Source organism: Cervus canadensis, chromosome 7 (assembly GCF_019320065.1).
Source record: "Cervus canadensis isolate Bull #8, Minnesota chromosome 7, ASM1932006v1, whole genome shotgun sequence".
Classification (NCBI taxonomy): domain Eukaryota; kingdom Metazoa; phylum Chordata; class Mammalia; order Artiodactyla; family Cervidae; genus Cervus; species Cervus canadensis.
In genome coordinates, this window is record NC_057392.1 from 36,440,833 (window position 1) to 36,456,600 (window position 15,768).

Here is a 15,768-nt window from a genome sequence, read left to right on the forward strand (position 1 = left end):
CTAAAGAAATGATATCATGAAAGTACACTGGCATGAGAAATTCTGAATTCTTAAACTCTGCCTGACATGTATTATCAATAAAATTTTGGCAAATTGTTTAACCTATTTGTAAAATGGGAACAGTTCTCCCATCTGTAAAATGGGAACAGAGATACTCCTTTTTTCTTTTAACCATAAATAGCATAGATCAAAATGCTTTGTAAACGAATAAACAACCAGAAAAGCAAAATGTTCATAATAATAAAGGATGATCTAGATAAAAATAAGGTATTCTGATACTGTCAAAGATAATATGGAAACAAGGGGGCTGTTTATCCTATAAACATAATATGCTTTTGTGACTTTTTTGTGTGTGTTTTCTAATTGTTCGGCTAGGCTCTGAACTGCCATTTCACTTCTCATTGCTTTCAGTGAGTCTGCCTCTAGGAATAAAACTTTCTCTCTGCTTCCTCTTCCACAGTACATTTATATAGTCATTGTGTACTTTTTTAATTGCCTCAAATCTGCTGTGAAAGATGGTATAGAGTAATGAAAAGAGAAAGAAGCTCTGAAGTCAGACAGACCTGGTTTGAATCCTGGCTCTCTGTCCTTGTGCACTTCATTTAATATTCCCGAATCTATTCCCTCATTCATAAAATGAGTTAAAAGTATATTTATGAGAAAACAAATTGTATCATATCTACATAAGGTTTGGTACATAGTATGTATTTTAAAACCAGAGATACTCTGAAGGGCTATCTAATGGGTAAAGTTCTTGGATTTCATGAAATCTCATCTGCCTTCCTAAAAGCATATTTTGCTTATTTCTATGTTTCTTTAATTGAGGTTTTAAGACATTCAACAACTGATATATTACAATACTTTGATCAATAGCTTATTTTTGCATGAATCATTTCACTTTTTTATAAATGCTACCATAGAATCTACTTTTCCATAAGATCTACTCTTGTTGATATCCTTGACTAATCTTATAGTTCCAACAGTTTTTCTGTTTCAATTAAGACCTTTTGTCTTAATTAACTTTTTTCTCTCTTGTGAAATAATATATTCCAATCATAAACTTTCAGGACAGAGACCATATTATCTCTGTACACAGTGCTCTAAGTATTATGTAAAAACTGTACCAGTATTAAGTAGTGATTATGTATGTGAATACTATGGATTCCATGAATTTACCCACTCTGCCTGAGCTCATTCCTAGAAGATCACAGAATATTATTGTATGGCACTTACATAATCCTTTATCATTTTGCAAACATCCCATAATCATTTAATGGAAGTCTTCAAAACACTAGAATAGGTTGATCTTGTTATTACTGTTGCTGAGAAGAGGAAATAAAGATGAAATGATGAAAACTTGTCAGATATCACATCTCCTACTACCAGGAAAAACAGGATTAGCACTGTCTCTTATTTTCTGATCTGCTGATATCCATTGAGCTAGAGTTATCTTAACATCAGAGGAAGAAATAAATCCATTCATTTCCAAGAATTATAACTTGGAAAAGATCTGTTCAGTGTTAAAGAGGAGGCTCTCTTTATTTTCAAAATAAATAAAATGCAAATCCCAGTGAGTCTTGGGATGTGGGGGTGGGAAGGGAGGCAAGAAAATTGCAATGTAGGGCGAGTAAGCAGGAAGGAAGTAAAAGAGATGAAGAAAAAAAAAGGTGGTGGGTGAATCCTCAGTCTATCATCACATGGGAGAAGTAGTTAAAAAGCCAGGCCACTGTCTTTTCTCATTGATGTTTCCTCCAGAACCTGTGGGAGAGGAAGAAACACTGCTGTGCCTTCATTTGGGGAGCAGTAGGACAAGGCAGTGTCTCTGCAGCCAAAAGGATCCCTTCCTGACAGATGTGGGGTTAAGTACTAGAAAATTATTCCCTAAAATCACTATCGTTTAGTCAGTCAAAACAAACAAGCAAACAAAAAACAGCTTCAAAGAGAAAACAAGGTAGAGAGATTAAATAACATACAAAATTTGACGTGACCATCTAGCATTTTTGTGGGTTTAGGGTAGAGAGTAGAAAACACCCTGAGTTGGGATTTAGAAGTCCTGGTTTTAGTTAGAGCAGTTACATATCTAGCTGTGTGACTTCAAACAAGTGGCTTAAACTCTCTGAACCTCTGATCCTTCATATTTAAAATGAGGGGGTTGGTTACTAAGTAATATTTAAGAGTCCTTCTAGAGATCGAAATTTCCCAATTTATAATAGCAATAATTAACATTTTACAGTGCCTTCCCACCTACAAATGGTTTTCACACACATTATCTACTTTGATTCTTGTGCCAGGTCTGAGGCAGTATTATGAGTATGCCCATTTTAGAGGAGAGATTCAGAAACCACAAATGGCAGAGTTAGCATTGAACAGACATTCCCAAGAAGACAATACCCCTTTGGTTAAAAGAACTAGCTAATGCTAACAAGGATAAGTAATGGCAGATAATCTAGGCTGTGAGCTCTTGTTTAGGGGGTGCCACAGAATTTCTGGATGCTGCACTGGGGCAATGATAATCTACCCTGTGGAATGTTATCTGATGATGTATTTATCAAAAAAAACTAATAAAAAGAAAATTAAAAAAAGATACAATAATTGTTACTGCACTACACCCTAATGAATTATTGTGTTCAAGGTTCCTACAAAAAAGAAAGTAATATTATACTCGGCTTATGTTTTAATTGATTTATTAATATTTTATCACAGGAATGTAATTTAAGCTCCTCATGATTTAGATCTCATAAACCTTTAGCATTTTGCAAATTCAAATTCCAATTTAAAGCCAGGGCGAGCAATTAACTTTTCTATCATCTTGTCAGGGGAGAAGGTTCGTGTTTAATTTGAGACAAAGTGACAGAAATATATATACACTGTATGTATTACTCCAATTTAATTTATGAGTCAGCACCATCTACCTTCAAAATGTAGATTTAATAGAAGGGGAGGAAGCAAAGGCCCTGCTGTCATGATACGGCTGTGATATCTGCCCTGAATTTCTTATACATAAAAAAAAGTCCCTGGTTTGTCGAGATACCAGGCTAGATGGATTGCAGGCCTATTTTCAATTCTTTTGTTTTAAATCCATTTACTAATTCTTTGCTCACACAGCATACAACCTCATGCAGATCACAGGGAGCTCCTGCACCCCACTTCTACCTCTGCTCCTACCTCATTGTTGGTTTCATGTAGAGCTGCCCCTCCGGATTTACTCTAAATCTAGATGAGTGAGATACACTGTGGAAAATAGGGTCTTCAGTTCATTTCTTTGTCCCTGTTCTCACATTTCAAAGCAAAAAGCTCCCCAAAACTTTATATTCTAATTTACAGGATACAGGCAAGTTAAAACCGTGGCACTTGCCAGTGATCCTTTACAGAATATTTAAGGACAGGATCAGAAGAAATGAGCTCAAACCACAGAAGGTAGTCAGGTGAACAGAAGGGAAGTACTTCCCTTTGGTGGTTATTAAAGACTGGAACAGGGCTGCAGAGAGAGGTTAAGGAATTCTTCCTAGCTGTGTTGTCCTATAATTCACCAAAGGCGCACAATGCTCTATGCTGATGAGATGAGTTACATGACATCTCCTCCCTGGTTCAATCAAAGGGAAGCAATTTACATCTCAAACCAGTTCTCTCATCAGTGAGACAAAAAAACTGCAGAAAAGAGACACAGCAAATGTGCTTATTTATACAGCATCAACTCAGTTGCCACTGTTCTTTATTATTTTCCTTCACTGCCTCCTCCTTGTATGGTGGCCATTTTTAATAGGATGCCTTAAATTCTAAAGTGAGTAAAACACAAGAATAAGAACAATTCAGGACCAAAAGTAACTAAAGATTTCTCATGATTCTGACAATCACTGGCCCTTGTGGTACTGGGCCAGTCCCTTTGTTCTATTTAAAAATAAAATTGGGTTCCCTCTGCACAACACAAGAAGGGAATTTGAAGACAGTTAATGGAAAACTCTGGAAGGTAGCCTGGCAAATGTTTATTCACTTTCCAGGCATACAAAGCTGTGCTACATAAGTGAATGCAGTGCATTTGTTAAAGAAAGGCTATGCTGAATGAGTGTGAGGTCTTCATTCATAAAACAAACTTATTCTACTAATAGTCTCGATTAATCATAGCTTAATTATGTCAGATGTTTTGCACTTACACACGACAGTGAAAGTCGCCAAAAGTGCATTTACTGCACCAGCTTAAATGCAGTCATATCCCTAAAAACTATTCCAGTGAAGGGGAAACAGCTCCTACAGACATGGCTTTTAGGCAGAATATGGGATTATGGCAGAGGGGTTTAAATACAGGAGGTAAAAATGGTAATCATATTCATCAAGTACACAAAGAAGTAAAAACAAGAAGCTCTAGATAATTCTTTTTAGTGGACTCACTAAAATAACAATAACAGCTTGATGAAGAGAACATGATTGTCGAAAGCTTGTCCATTTTACATTTTCTCTTTACATCGTGCAATAAAAAGGAAGCACCTGCAGTTTCTACTTGTGGGTTTTTTTTTTCTTCTGATGTTAAAAGAAATCATGGGACATCATATTTGCTCTAGAAACTCCTAGTCTAATCTCAAGCACACTCTCCCTCCTATAAAGACACATTTGAGCCTCCTAGGAATACCTGTGCAGTGCAGAGAGTTTCTACAGCCTACAAAGTACAGTCTTTGCTTCACACCCTTTTTCTTCATTAAAACACACCAGCCTTTTTTCATTTTGAACATTCAGCTAAAATCGACTTCTCTGTCATGAACCATTTTAGACAAATTATACCAAAATATGTTGTAATTTCCATCATTTGGTGGCCTCTATTTTACTGACCAACATCATCCCACTATAGTTTCACTGTAGTGGCGTCCTGACTTTCACCTAAAAAATTCTATTAACTACCCATCGTGGGTACTCAATGTGCATTAGAAAGCCATACACTTAATTACATTGGAGAGCTGATGTGATCTCACATTAAACTTCAGCTATCTTTATTAAAAATAGAAATTGCATTTACTTAATGCTTCTTACGGTAAATCAGTCCATTTTAAACTTTCAAGATTGTATAATGAAACAATATTTTTTAAAAAAACAGAAAACATCTAAAGATTTTAGTAGAAGTATTTTACATGCCAAGAGAAGCATTCTCTCTCTCTTTTCCCTTTGAACATTCTTTCCTTCCTTTTCTTGCCTTTCCCCGTCTCCCTTCCAACTCCCTCCTTCTCTTTCTCTTTTCTTTAATATGGAGGAAGTGATGACAAACTTTGAGTAAGGAAATAACATTTTTGTTTCAAAATTCATGTGCTTTCACTACCCCAAACACTGATTTAAAGGAAGATTTTTGGTGACTTCTTACGACATTCTTTTTCCCTTAGAGTCCATGCATAGCCTTTGGGGATCAAGCTATTTGCACATATTCCTATCATGGCCTCCAGTAGTATCCTAACAAAGGTACTCTTTTACAAAAGACTGCAATAGCTAGTGAAGAACTATTTTTTCAATTACATTTGTAAAGGCACAAAGTAAATGCCAGTGGTGTGTGTGAATAAATAAAGTGAAGGTTCAGACTATACTCAACAACTACAATGTCACTAATAGGCATCACCTCCCCTGCTGTTCTACATATCTAGATTCAGGTCTGAGGCTTTAAACTCTCTTACAGACAAAGCAGGGTGATGGACAAACACGTGTTTCGTGTTCCAATACCAAAGACAATATGGGAGAATAATCTCTTTCTACAGGTGTTTGTCACAATAAACACTCAATATACAAAATTCTGAAGTTATGACAAATTTATATGTTATACAAAATGGTTTTTCACAGGCCTCTATTGACAAGATAGCAATTCTGAGTGCATCAAAAATTGTGGTTTAACTTTTTTATATTCATATACCTTTTTAAGAAAGATTGCTATCATATAAGAGATGTCAGTATTTTCAGATCAGAGATTTCCAGAAGAACAGATAACAACATTACAACAGACACTCCTCATAGTCATGAATCTAACAAGATCAGTTAAACCAGTGGGTAGGAGGTGCCTACAGGTGATTGTGAGGGCAGGTACTTTCGAAGTGGAGGAGCCTGAAAATAAAGTCACACCGACAGTGCTGTGCTTTCATCTTTCTCCTTGCCCTCCCAGTCACCCTGCATCTCTCACTGATGTGCTTTAACTGTCTTGTGGCACTCCTCTTCAAGCACTTTTGAAAACTTACAGTCTTATGAAAGTAGATTCAGTCTTGTATCACTGACTGAAGGCATTTGGTCCTTAATGGCTTTACTGAAATCAAAAGTATCATGAATACACCTTAAAATTTAAGACTGGGAATCATATTTTAAGTATGCCTTAAAGTCTTCCAGAACTACAGGTTGTATAGGGCAAACATGTGTACATCATATGGGCCAGTCTCTACCTGGCTCTCCAAGATTTTGGAGACTGACAAGGTTCATAAAGCATTCTTTTCTCTTTCTTGGCATCCACTAGACTAAGTCTTACCTCAGGGCCTGAGGACATCTTTTTGCCTATACCTGGAATGTTCTTCCTCTAGAGTTTGGCTTGTTTGCTCTCCTTCTTTATTTTTGTCTCTATTCAAATACCATCATTCAGGAGACCTACACCAACAATCATATTAAAACAGCTTGTCACCTTCATTCTATCTTAGCTTGATGTGTTTTTTTCATAAAATATGTTTGCTCCTTGGAATAAAAGTTATGACAAACCTAGGCAGCATATTAAAAAGCAGAGACATTAGTTTGCCAACAAAGGTCCATCTAGTCAAAGCTATGGTTTTTCCAGAAGTCATGTATGGATGTGAGAGTTGGACCATAAAGAAGGCTGAGCGCTGAAGAATTGATGATTTTGAACTCTGGTGTTGGAGAAAATGCTTCAGAGTCCTTTGGACTGCAAGGACATCAAACCAGTCAATCATAAAGGAAATCAGTCCTGAATATTCACTGGAAGGACTGATGCTGAAGTTGAAGCTCCAATACTTTGGCCACCTGATGTGAAGAACCAACTCATTAGAAAAGACCCTGATGCTGGGGAAGATTGAAGGCAGGAAAAGAAGAGGACAACAGAGGATGAGATGGTTGGATGGCATCACCAACTCAATGGACATGAGTTTGAGCAAGCTCCGGGAGATGGTGAAGGACAGGGAAGCCTGGCATGCTGCAGTCCATGGGGTCGCAAAGAATCGGACACAACTGAACGACAAGAAAATTCTTCCTTAAATTATACAATTACTTGCTTATTATCTGTCTTCCTCACTAAAATATGAGCTTTGTGACTCAAAGACTTTTGTCTTACTCCTCATCACTTAGCATCACTAGTGACTGGAACTGTGTCTAACACATGGTAGATGTTCACTATATATTTCTCAAAAAATAAAACTTATGGCTAAGATACTGTCTCTTAAATTTCACAATTTAGTTTCCATCTTCTGCTGAGAAGAGAAGTATCATACAATGACCTTTCACACTTTAGACAAGGAAGAAGTCAACGTGGAAGAATCCTACTCTAGGAAGAGTGTGTTCAGACATGGCTAGAAATCACAGCCTGTTGCTATGGAGTGTTTATTTTATTGTCTGCCATTTTAGCTAGACCACTGAACTGATGGAATTAACCAAGGACCTAACAGGTCACAAGCACACAAACACCCCCACCACCACCAAAAAAAAGGCAAATAAAACCTCGTCAAATCCTCCTTACTCTTGGAATTGGAGTACTTGCTACTTTACTCCATGCCAACAACAGCTAAAGAAGAGAGGCATAAATCAGGAGAATTTTGAAAGCTATTTCATTTAACCTTTCTTACTCATGTAAGAAAAGGCAATGATCCATCTATCCAGACTGGTGCATCATAAGGTTCTAAGTGTCATTTATTTATCTGAAACTAGGGATTCCTTGGAAATATTTTATATCACATAATAATGAAATGACATGATCTTTGTTTTTCCTTCAGATAAACATCAAACATTTGCTTTAAGATGGCATACAACTTTTAAAATACAAACACCAATTAAATGAGGCATTTTTAATTAGAGAAAAAATGTCTATCATAATTTTAGTGGCAATAATAGTTCTGTACATTTCTCTTAGCAATTTTAACCTCAGATTTCTAAGCACTATGCAAACATTAATTTACTAAGTTCAGCTGTATTCTCCATGTGAATTAGAATTTTATCATTTCTTTGTTATTTTCAGATGAGAACCACACAGACAGGTCCATGACTTGCCAAGATCATATAGCAAGGACATTAAAGAAAGAAAGAGCAGGATCTTTCTGTTTTGAAGTGGATGCTCAGGGAAGAGTAAAGAAATAGGATTAAAAAGAAAAAACACCACCACCACCACCTAAAATGGCACCTGGTTTTTCTCATCTAGTGCTCTCATTCAAATTTGTTTTGGGAAGGAAAATAAACTAATAGCTCAGTTCACAGGCTAAGGACTCTGAATAAACATCCCTGAAACTAGTAGGGTGAATCTTTAAGAATAGTAGTGAGCGATTATTATGTGCCTGGCACTGTCCTATTTCCTAGTGGAAATAGGGAAATGTGCCTTTTCACCATGAACCTAGAACTGTGACTGGGCCAGAGTGAATGCTCGTTGCTATACATGTATAAATGAGAGAAGCATTCTTGGTTCCAAATGACTAATCTATGTGAATTTTTAAACACAAACTGTTTGTAAGTTAGAAGCAGCCTATATAAATGCTCTTAAAAGTGGAGGAGAAAGGAAGAGATTTGATATGACCTGATGTGTAACTAAATCTAGGAAAGCTGTGGGCCTCTTTATAATAGAATCCATTGATTTAACAAATATTATTGAACACACACTATATTTCAGGTATTATAAGGAGTTCTAGGAATAAATACAAGGTCTTTTGTTATGGGGCTTAAATTATTGTTTATGTATCTGAGAGGAGGGTATCTTTGTATTTATGCAATTATGAGGCAAGAAATTTAGTAAACCAGTAATTCCTGTTTGTTTAGACTTACCATTTTATCATCCTAATTTGCCAGTGGTTTGACAGTTCAGTCTCCTCCTGGGCATCTATGAGGAAACTATAAAGAAATGTAGGTGTACTGATTATTTAAACTATATATCCATAAGTTTGTTGGTTAACTGACAATTGCTTAGACAATGTGATCAATGTCTGAAGTTTAATTTAGGCATCAGAAAGGCATTCTGAAAGGTCTGAGTTATCTATTTTAGTTATTCATATTGCCAATTCTTTCAATTCCACCTATACAAATACACTCTAGAGCTTCCATTTGGACTGCATAAAATTGCATTTCGGTGAAAAGAAATGTAAAAGTACACAAAATATTAAAAGATAAAAAGGCCTCACAAACTCCCTATAAAGGCTGGCAATCTTCTCTACGGTCACCTTTGGGTGCTATCTCTTTCATTACTACACAGATTCTCTCAGAACATAACTGACCTAAGTGTGGCTTATTGATAAGTAAGCATAACTGCATTTATTTCACTCTGATAATCCACTAGAATTGTTCAGTTTTTAAAAAACAATCTCATTTCTTTTGCCTTCATTTTTAGGACAAAATATCAAGCCTTTGCAAATATTTCTGCTTATAAACTGACTCTTCAGGTTTGCTACGGAAGCTTCACTCTGTAAGTAAATCAATGAGATAAAAGGAAATCTAAGTTTGATGTTTAATGGTGCTCAGATGGTAAAGAATCTCCCTGCAATGTGGGAGACCCAGGTTCAGTTCCTGGGTCGAGAAGATCCCCTAGAGAAGGGAATGGCAACCCACTCCAGTATCCTTGCCTAGAGAATTTCACTGATAGAGGGGCCTGGTGGGCCACAGTTCATGGACAGAGGAGCCTAGGGGGCTACAGTCCATGGGGTCGCAAAGAGTTGGACGTGACTGAGCGAATAATAATTGTTAGCAGCCCACTTAAGGTTATTTCTCCTCCAAAAATTAAACTGAAATAGATATTTTGGCTGGGAGTTCAGCAATGCCAGGGAAACACTCTAAACATTTGTTGGCAAAGGAAGAAAATAAAAAATATGGTATTGAGGTATTTGATTTTTAGTGTATTGAATTCAAGAACTAGATTGAAGTGACAGATATGCTTTAACCTGCTGGCTCTGTGCATTTGAAAAACTGAAATCTGATATCTAAAAATCACCCTTATATTCAGAATTACTCAACATTCCTTTTCTGTTTATATACCTCATTCAGTGATACGACAGCCCCAGGCATTCTACTACCAATCTCCTTTTACACGTCCATTGACATTGTCTCTATCAAATTTGATTCAATAAAATTAAATGGAATTAAATAAAACAGTCTTCTTGAACCTCAGTATTTCTCATCTCATATTATATTGTATTTCTTATCATTTCTTATTTATTTAGCTGAGGCAAAAAGGTTTCCAGACTCAATTATACTTTTCCTCCTTGTTTTCTATTTCTTAAGTAATTTTTCTCTTAGAAAGGTTTTTCATGTCAATTGCCAAAAGAAAAGACAGAAAGAGAGAATCCTTATATAACTGTATGAAAATAAAATGAATATAATAATAAAGTAACTGCTACTGTATAGCAGAGAGAACATTTCCATCTGATATTTACCATAAAATTTTCATCTGATTCTAATAGTTTTCACATAATAACAAACACAACTACTGCCTGCTTTGAGAAGATTCTAAATTGCAGATAGTATATGGGTGGTAGGTAACAGGGAGAAATTGGGTAAGGAAGACAGATTTCTAGCTTTGGCTTCAAGAGTTAAATTTTAAAAGGAAGTAAGTAGCCTGGAAAATCCCATGGATGGAGGATCCTGCTAGGTTGCAGTCCATGGCATCGTGAAGAGTTGGACACATCTGAGCGACTTCACTTTCACTTTTCACTTTTCACTTTCATGCATTGGAGAAGGAAATGGCAACCCACTCCAGTGTTCTCGCCTGGAGAATCCCAGGGACGGCGAAGCCCAGTGGGCTGCCGTCTATGGGGTCTCACAAAGTCGGACACGACTGAAGTGACTTAGCAGCAGCAGCAGCAGTAAGTGTTGAAGATGATACGCTATTGGCTTACGATTTCTCCCATCACTTTTAGACTTGAGAGTAACCATACATTTCCTCCCTTCATTTCCACACTCCCTTCAGCCTGCACATGGATTCTATGCTTCCCCCTCAAACCTGCCCTTAATGTTAATTTTAACCTGATTTCATGTGTTTATAAATATGTTGAGGGGTATTAAGACTCAATTGGTTTTCCCCAGGTGGCTTAGTACTAAAGAATCTGCTCGTGATGCAAAAGATGCAGGCGATGCTGTGGGTTTGATCCCTGGGTCAGGAAGATCCCCTGGAGAAAGGAAAGGATACCCACTCCAGTATTCTTGCCTTGGAAAATCCCATGGACAGAGGAGCTTGGTGGGTTACAGTGTTGCACAGAATCGGACATAACTGAAGCGACTGAGCACAAGACACACAGTATGATTTTTCTCTGGAATTCTCTTTCTATAAGCAACAGCAAGATAACAATAAACTACTCATTAATCTCCTGGAAAAAAAAAATCAGTAAGTTTCTTTTGTCCTTCATACAGGATTGGTGTTTATTACAAACCGTGCTGAAAGACCTCACACACAGCAAATTGAAGCATGTGGCATGTAATTCATCACACAGAATGATTGAGGACTGAGTCAACACTGCTAGGGCTTCTATACCCCTCAACTATGGGCATTTTCATGGTGCGCATTTCCATCGTGTTCAGACCTTCAAACAAACACATTTGTCTAAAAACAAATACATATGTAGGAAAACAGTTCTCTAGGGCTTTCGCCTTTTCAGCTGCTCTTGGTTGACAGATGAAAAGTCAGATACAACATCTTGAAATTCTGAGTCTTCTTGTCTTAAAACGGAAATATTTGTCCCAAATAGTGAGTCGTTCATAGCTTCTATTAAATGGACGAAACAGTGACAAAAAGAGCCCCTTGGGTTTTCATCCTGTAATGGCCTCCTTGGTTTCCCTTGGGCTCATACCCACTGTTTCCAACTTCATTTTGAGGATACATAAAATCATTCTGAAAGAAATCATCATTTTCATTCTCTCAAAAAAGTTTCCTAAGAAATTTGTTTCAAAACAAGGTGATCTGTAACACCAAGAATACATCAGTGTCTTTCAATACTTCTTTAGAGTTCATAAATCTTACCTACTCAGGGATCAACTAATACAATTTGAGGACAACTGAAGAAATCTCTCCACCATCTTCCTGTGCCTGAAATTCTATCACTTGAAATTCATACAGAAAGGCAGAAATCATTTGATTCCATGTTACTCTGAGAAGGGTACCATTTTATTTTTATTTTAGAGATGAAGAAACCAAGGTACAGAGAAGTTAAGTAACTTGCCAAAAGTTTTTTTGTAAGTAAAAGGGCCAGGATTTGAACCCATGGTGTCTGATACCATGGCCTTAGCTGTTATAGTATACTGATTCTCTGTGAAGCAGAGATTAGTAGAGAGTAATGGTTAAATGCATGATTTTGGAGTCAGACAGCATAAGCTCAAATCCTAATTTCACCACCTAATTTCACACTACTGGCTGTGTGAGCTTGGCCATGGATCTTAACCTCTATGAGCCTTTATTTCTTTGTGTGTATCAAATGTAGCTAGCCTTCACTAAGTAGTAAAGCTATGTCCTAGTCATCAAAGTAAAGTGTTTTACACCTATTAGCTCATTTAATCCTCACAATATCTCAACAAGGTATGAAGCATTATCACTCTCAAATTAGAGATGAGGAAACTGAGGTTAAGTAACTTGCCTACTGTTCTACTAGTAAGTGGTGGAATCAGAATTTAACAAGGGTAACCTCACTCCAGAAACCAAAATTTTTAATCATTAAATCTGATGAAAATAATAAACAGCATTTACCTCATCAAACTTTGGACTGTATTTTGCTCAGGACTAAATGGGGCTTCCTGGTGGATCAGATAGTAAAGAATTTGCCTGCACTGCAGAAGGCCAGAGATTGATTCCTGGGTTGAGAAGATCCCCTTAAGAAGGGAATGGAAACCCACTCCAGTATTCTTGCCTGGAGAGTTCCATGGACAGAGGAGCTTGGGGGACTACAGTCCATGTGGTTGCAAATAAGCAGACACAAATGAGCAACTAACATATACACGCACACACACATACACACCGCACACACACAAATGAGGTAAAGAATGTGTGATGGTTACTTGTATGTCAGCTTTATTGGGACACCAATGCAGAGATATTTGTAAAACATTTTCTAGGTATGTCAGTTCAGTTCAGTCACTCAGTCGTGTCCAACTATTTGTAACCCCGTGGAATGCAGCACGCCAGGCTTACATGTCCATCATCAACTCCTGGAGCTTGCTCAAACTCTGTCATCCCCTTCTCCTCCTGCCTTCAATCTTCCCCAGCATCAGGGTCTTTTTCAATGAGTCAGTCCTTCACATCAGGTGGCCAAAGTATTGGAATTTCAGCTTCAGCATGAGCCTTTCCAATGAATATTCAGGACTGATTTCCTTGAGCATTGACTGATTTAATCTTGCAGTCCAAGGGACTCTAAAGAATCTTCTCCAACACCACAGTTCAAACACATCAATTCTCCTGTGATCAGCTTTCTTTATAGTCCAACTCTCACATCCATACATGACTACTGGAAAAACCAGACTTTGTCGGCAAAGTAATGTCTCTGCTTTTTAATATGCTATCTAGGTTGGTCATAACTTTCTTTCAAGGAGCAAGCGTCTTTTAATTTCATGGCTACAGTCACCAACTGCAGTGATTTTGGAGCCCAAGAAAATAAACTCTGTCACTGTTTTCATTGTTTCCCCATCTATTTGCCATGAAATCACGGGAGTGGATGCCATGATGTTAGTTTTCTGAATGTTTAAGACAGCTTTTTCACTCCCTCTTTCACTTTCATCAAGAGGCTCTTTAGTTTCTCTTCACGTTCTGCCATAAGGGTGGTATTGTCTACATATCTGCGGTTATTGATATTTCTCCCAGCAATCTTGATTCCAGCTTGTGCTTCATCCAGCCTGGCATTTCACATGATGTACTCTGCATATAAGTTAAATAAGCAGGGTGACAATATACATCCTTGACATGCTCCTTCCCCAATTTGGAAGACATCTGTTGTTTCATGCCCTGTTCTAACTGTTGCTTCTTGACCTGCATACAGATTTCTCAAGAAGAAGGTAAGGTGGTCTGGTATTCCCATCTCTTTCAGAATTTTCCACAGTTTGTTGTGATCCACACAGTCAAAGACTTTGGCGTAGTCAATGAAGCAGAAGTAGATGTTTTTCTGAAATTCTCTTGCTTTTTCTATGATCCAATGGATGTTGGCAATTTGATTTCTAGTTCCTCAGCCTTCCAGCTTGAACATCTGGAAGTTCACGGTTCAGGTACTGTTGAAGCCTCGCCTGAAGAATTTTGAGAATTACTTTGCAAGCATGTGAGATAAGCACAATTGTGTGGTAGTTTGAACATTCTTTGGCAATGCCCTTCTTTGAGATTGGAATAAAAACTGACCTTTTCCAGTCCTGTGGCCACTGCTGAGTTTTCCAAATTAGCTGGCATATTGACTACATATTTTACAGTGTAATCTTTTAGGATTTGAAATAGCTCAACTTGAATTCCATCACCTCCACTAGCTTTGTTCATAGTGATGCTTTCTAAGGCCCACTTGACTTCACATTCCAGGATGTATGGCTCTAAGTGAGTGATCATATCATCGTGGTTATCTGGGTCATGAAGATTTTTTTTTTGTCTAGTTCTTCTGTGTCTTCTTGCCACCTCTTCTTATTATCTTCTGCTTCTGTTAGGTCCATACCATTTCTGTCCTTTATTGTGCCCATATTTGCATGAAATATTCCCTTTGTATCTCTAATTTTCTTGAAGAGATCTCTAGTGTTTCCCATTCTATTGTTTTCCTCTATTTCTTTGCACTGATCACTGAGGAAGGCTTTCTTATCTCTCCCTGTTATTCTTTGGAACTCAGTCAAATGGATATCTTGTTCCTTTTCTCCTCTGCCTTTACCTTCTCTTCTTTTCTCAGCTATTTGTAAGGCCACCTCAGACAACCATTTTGCCTTTTTACATTTCTTTTTCTTGGGGATGGTCTTGATCACTGCCTCCTGTATGATGTCATGAACCTCCGTCCATAGTTCTTCGGTACTCTATCAAATCTAATCCCTTGAAACTATTTGTCACTTCCACTATATAATCATAAGAGATTTGATTTAGGTCATACCTGAATGGTCTACTGGTTTTTCCTACTTTCTTCAATGTCAGTTTGAATTTGACAATAAGGAGTTCATGATCTGAGCCATAGTCAGCTCCTGGTCTTGCTTTTGCTGACTGTATAGAGCTTCTCCATCTTTGGCTGCAAAGAATATAATCAGTCTGATTTTGGTATTGACCATCTGGTGATGTCCACGTGTACAATCAGTCTTCTCTTGTGTTGTTGGAAGAGGGTGTTTGCTATGATCAGTGCATTCTCTTGGCAAAACTGTTAGCCTTTGCCCTGCTTCATTTTGTACTCCAAGGCCAATTTTGCCTGTTACTCCAGATATCTCCTGACTTCCTACTTTTGCATTCCAATCCCCTGCAATGAAAAGCACATCTTTGGGATGTGTTAGTTCTAGAAGGTCTTGTAGGTCTTCACAGAACCATTCAACCTCAGCTTCTTTAGCATTACTGGTTGGGGCATAGACTTGGATTATTGTGATGTTGAATATTTTGCCTTGGAAACAAACAGAGATCATTCTGTCATTTTTGAGATTATA

The 15,768-nt window shown here is 37.5% G+C and overlaps 1 protein-coding gene across 25 annotated transcripts in view; it reads right to left on the reverse strand.

The window, feature by feature from the left end:
* Positions 1 to 15,768, reverse strand: part of ZBTB20 (zinc finger and BTB domain containing 20) — an 846,256-nt gene that overhangs the window by 552,085 nt on the left and 278,403 nt on the right. For 7 of the 25 annotated variants that reach the window (XM_043474934.1, XM_043474932.1, XM_043474935.1 and 4 more), the window contains one exon: positions 8,983 to 9,048. The exons of the other annotated variants lie outside the window; for them this stretch is intronic. The gene's annotated coding sequence lies outside the window, so the exon portion shown is untranslated. The remainder of the gene's footprint in view (positions 1 to 8,982; positions 9,049 to 15,768) is intronic. 25 annotated transcript variants of the gene reach the window in all.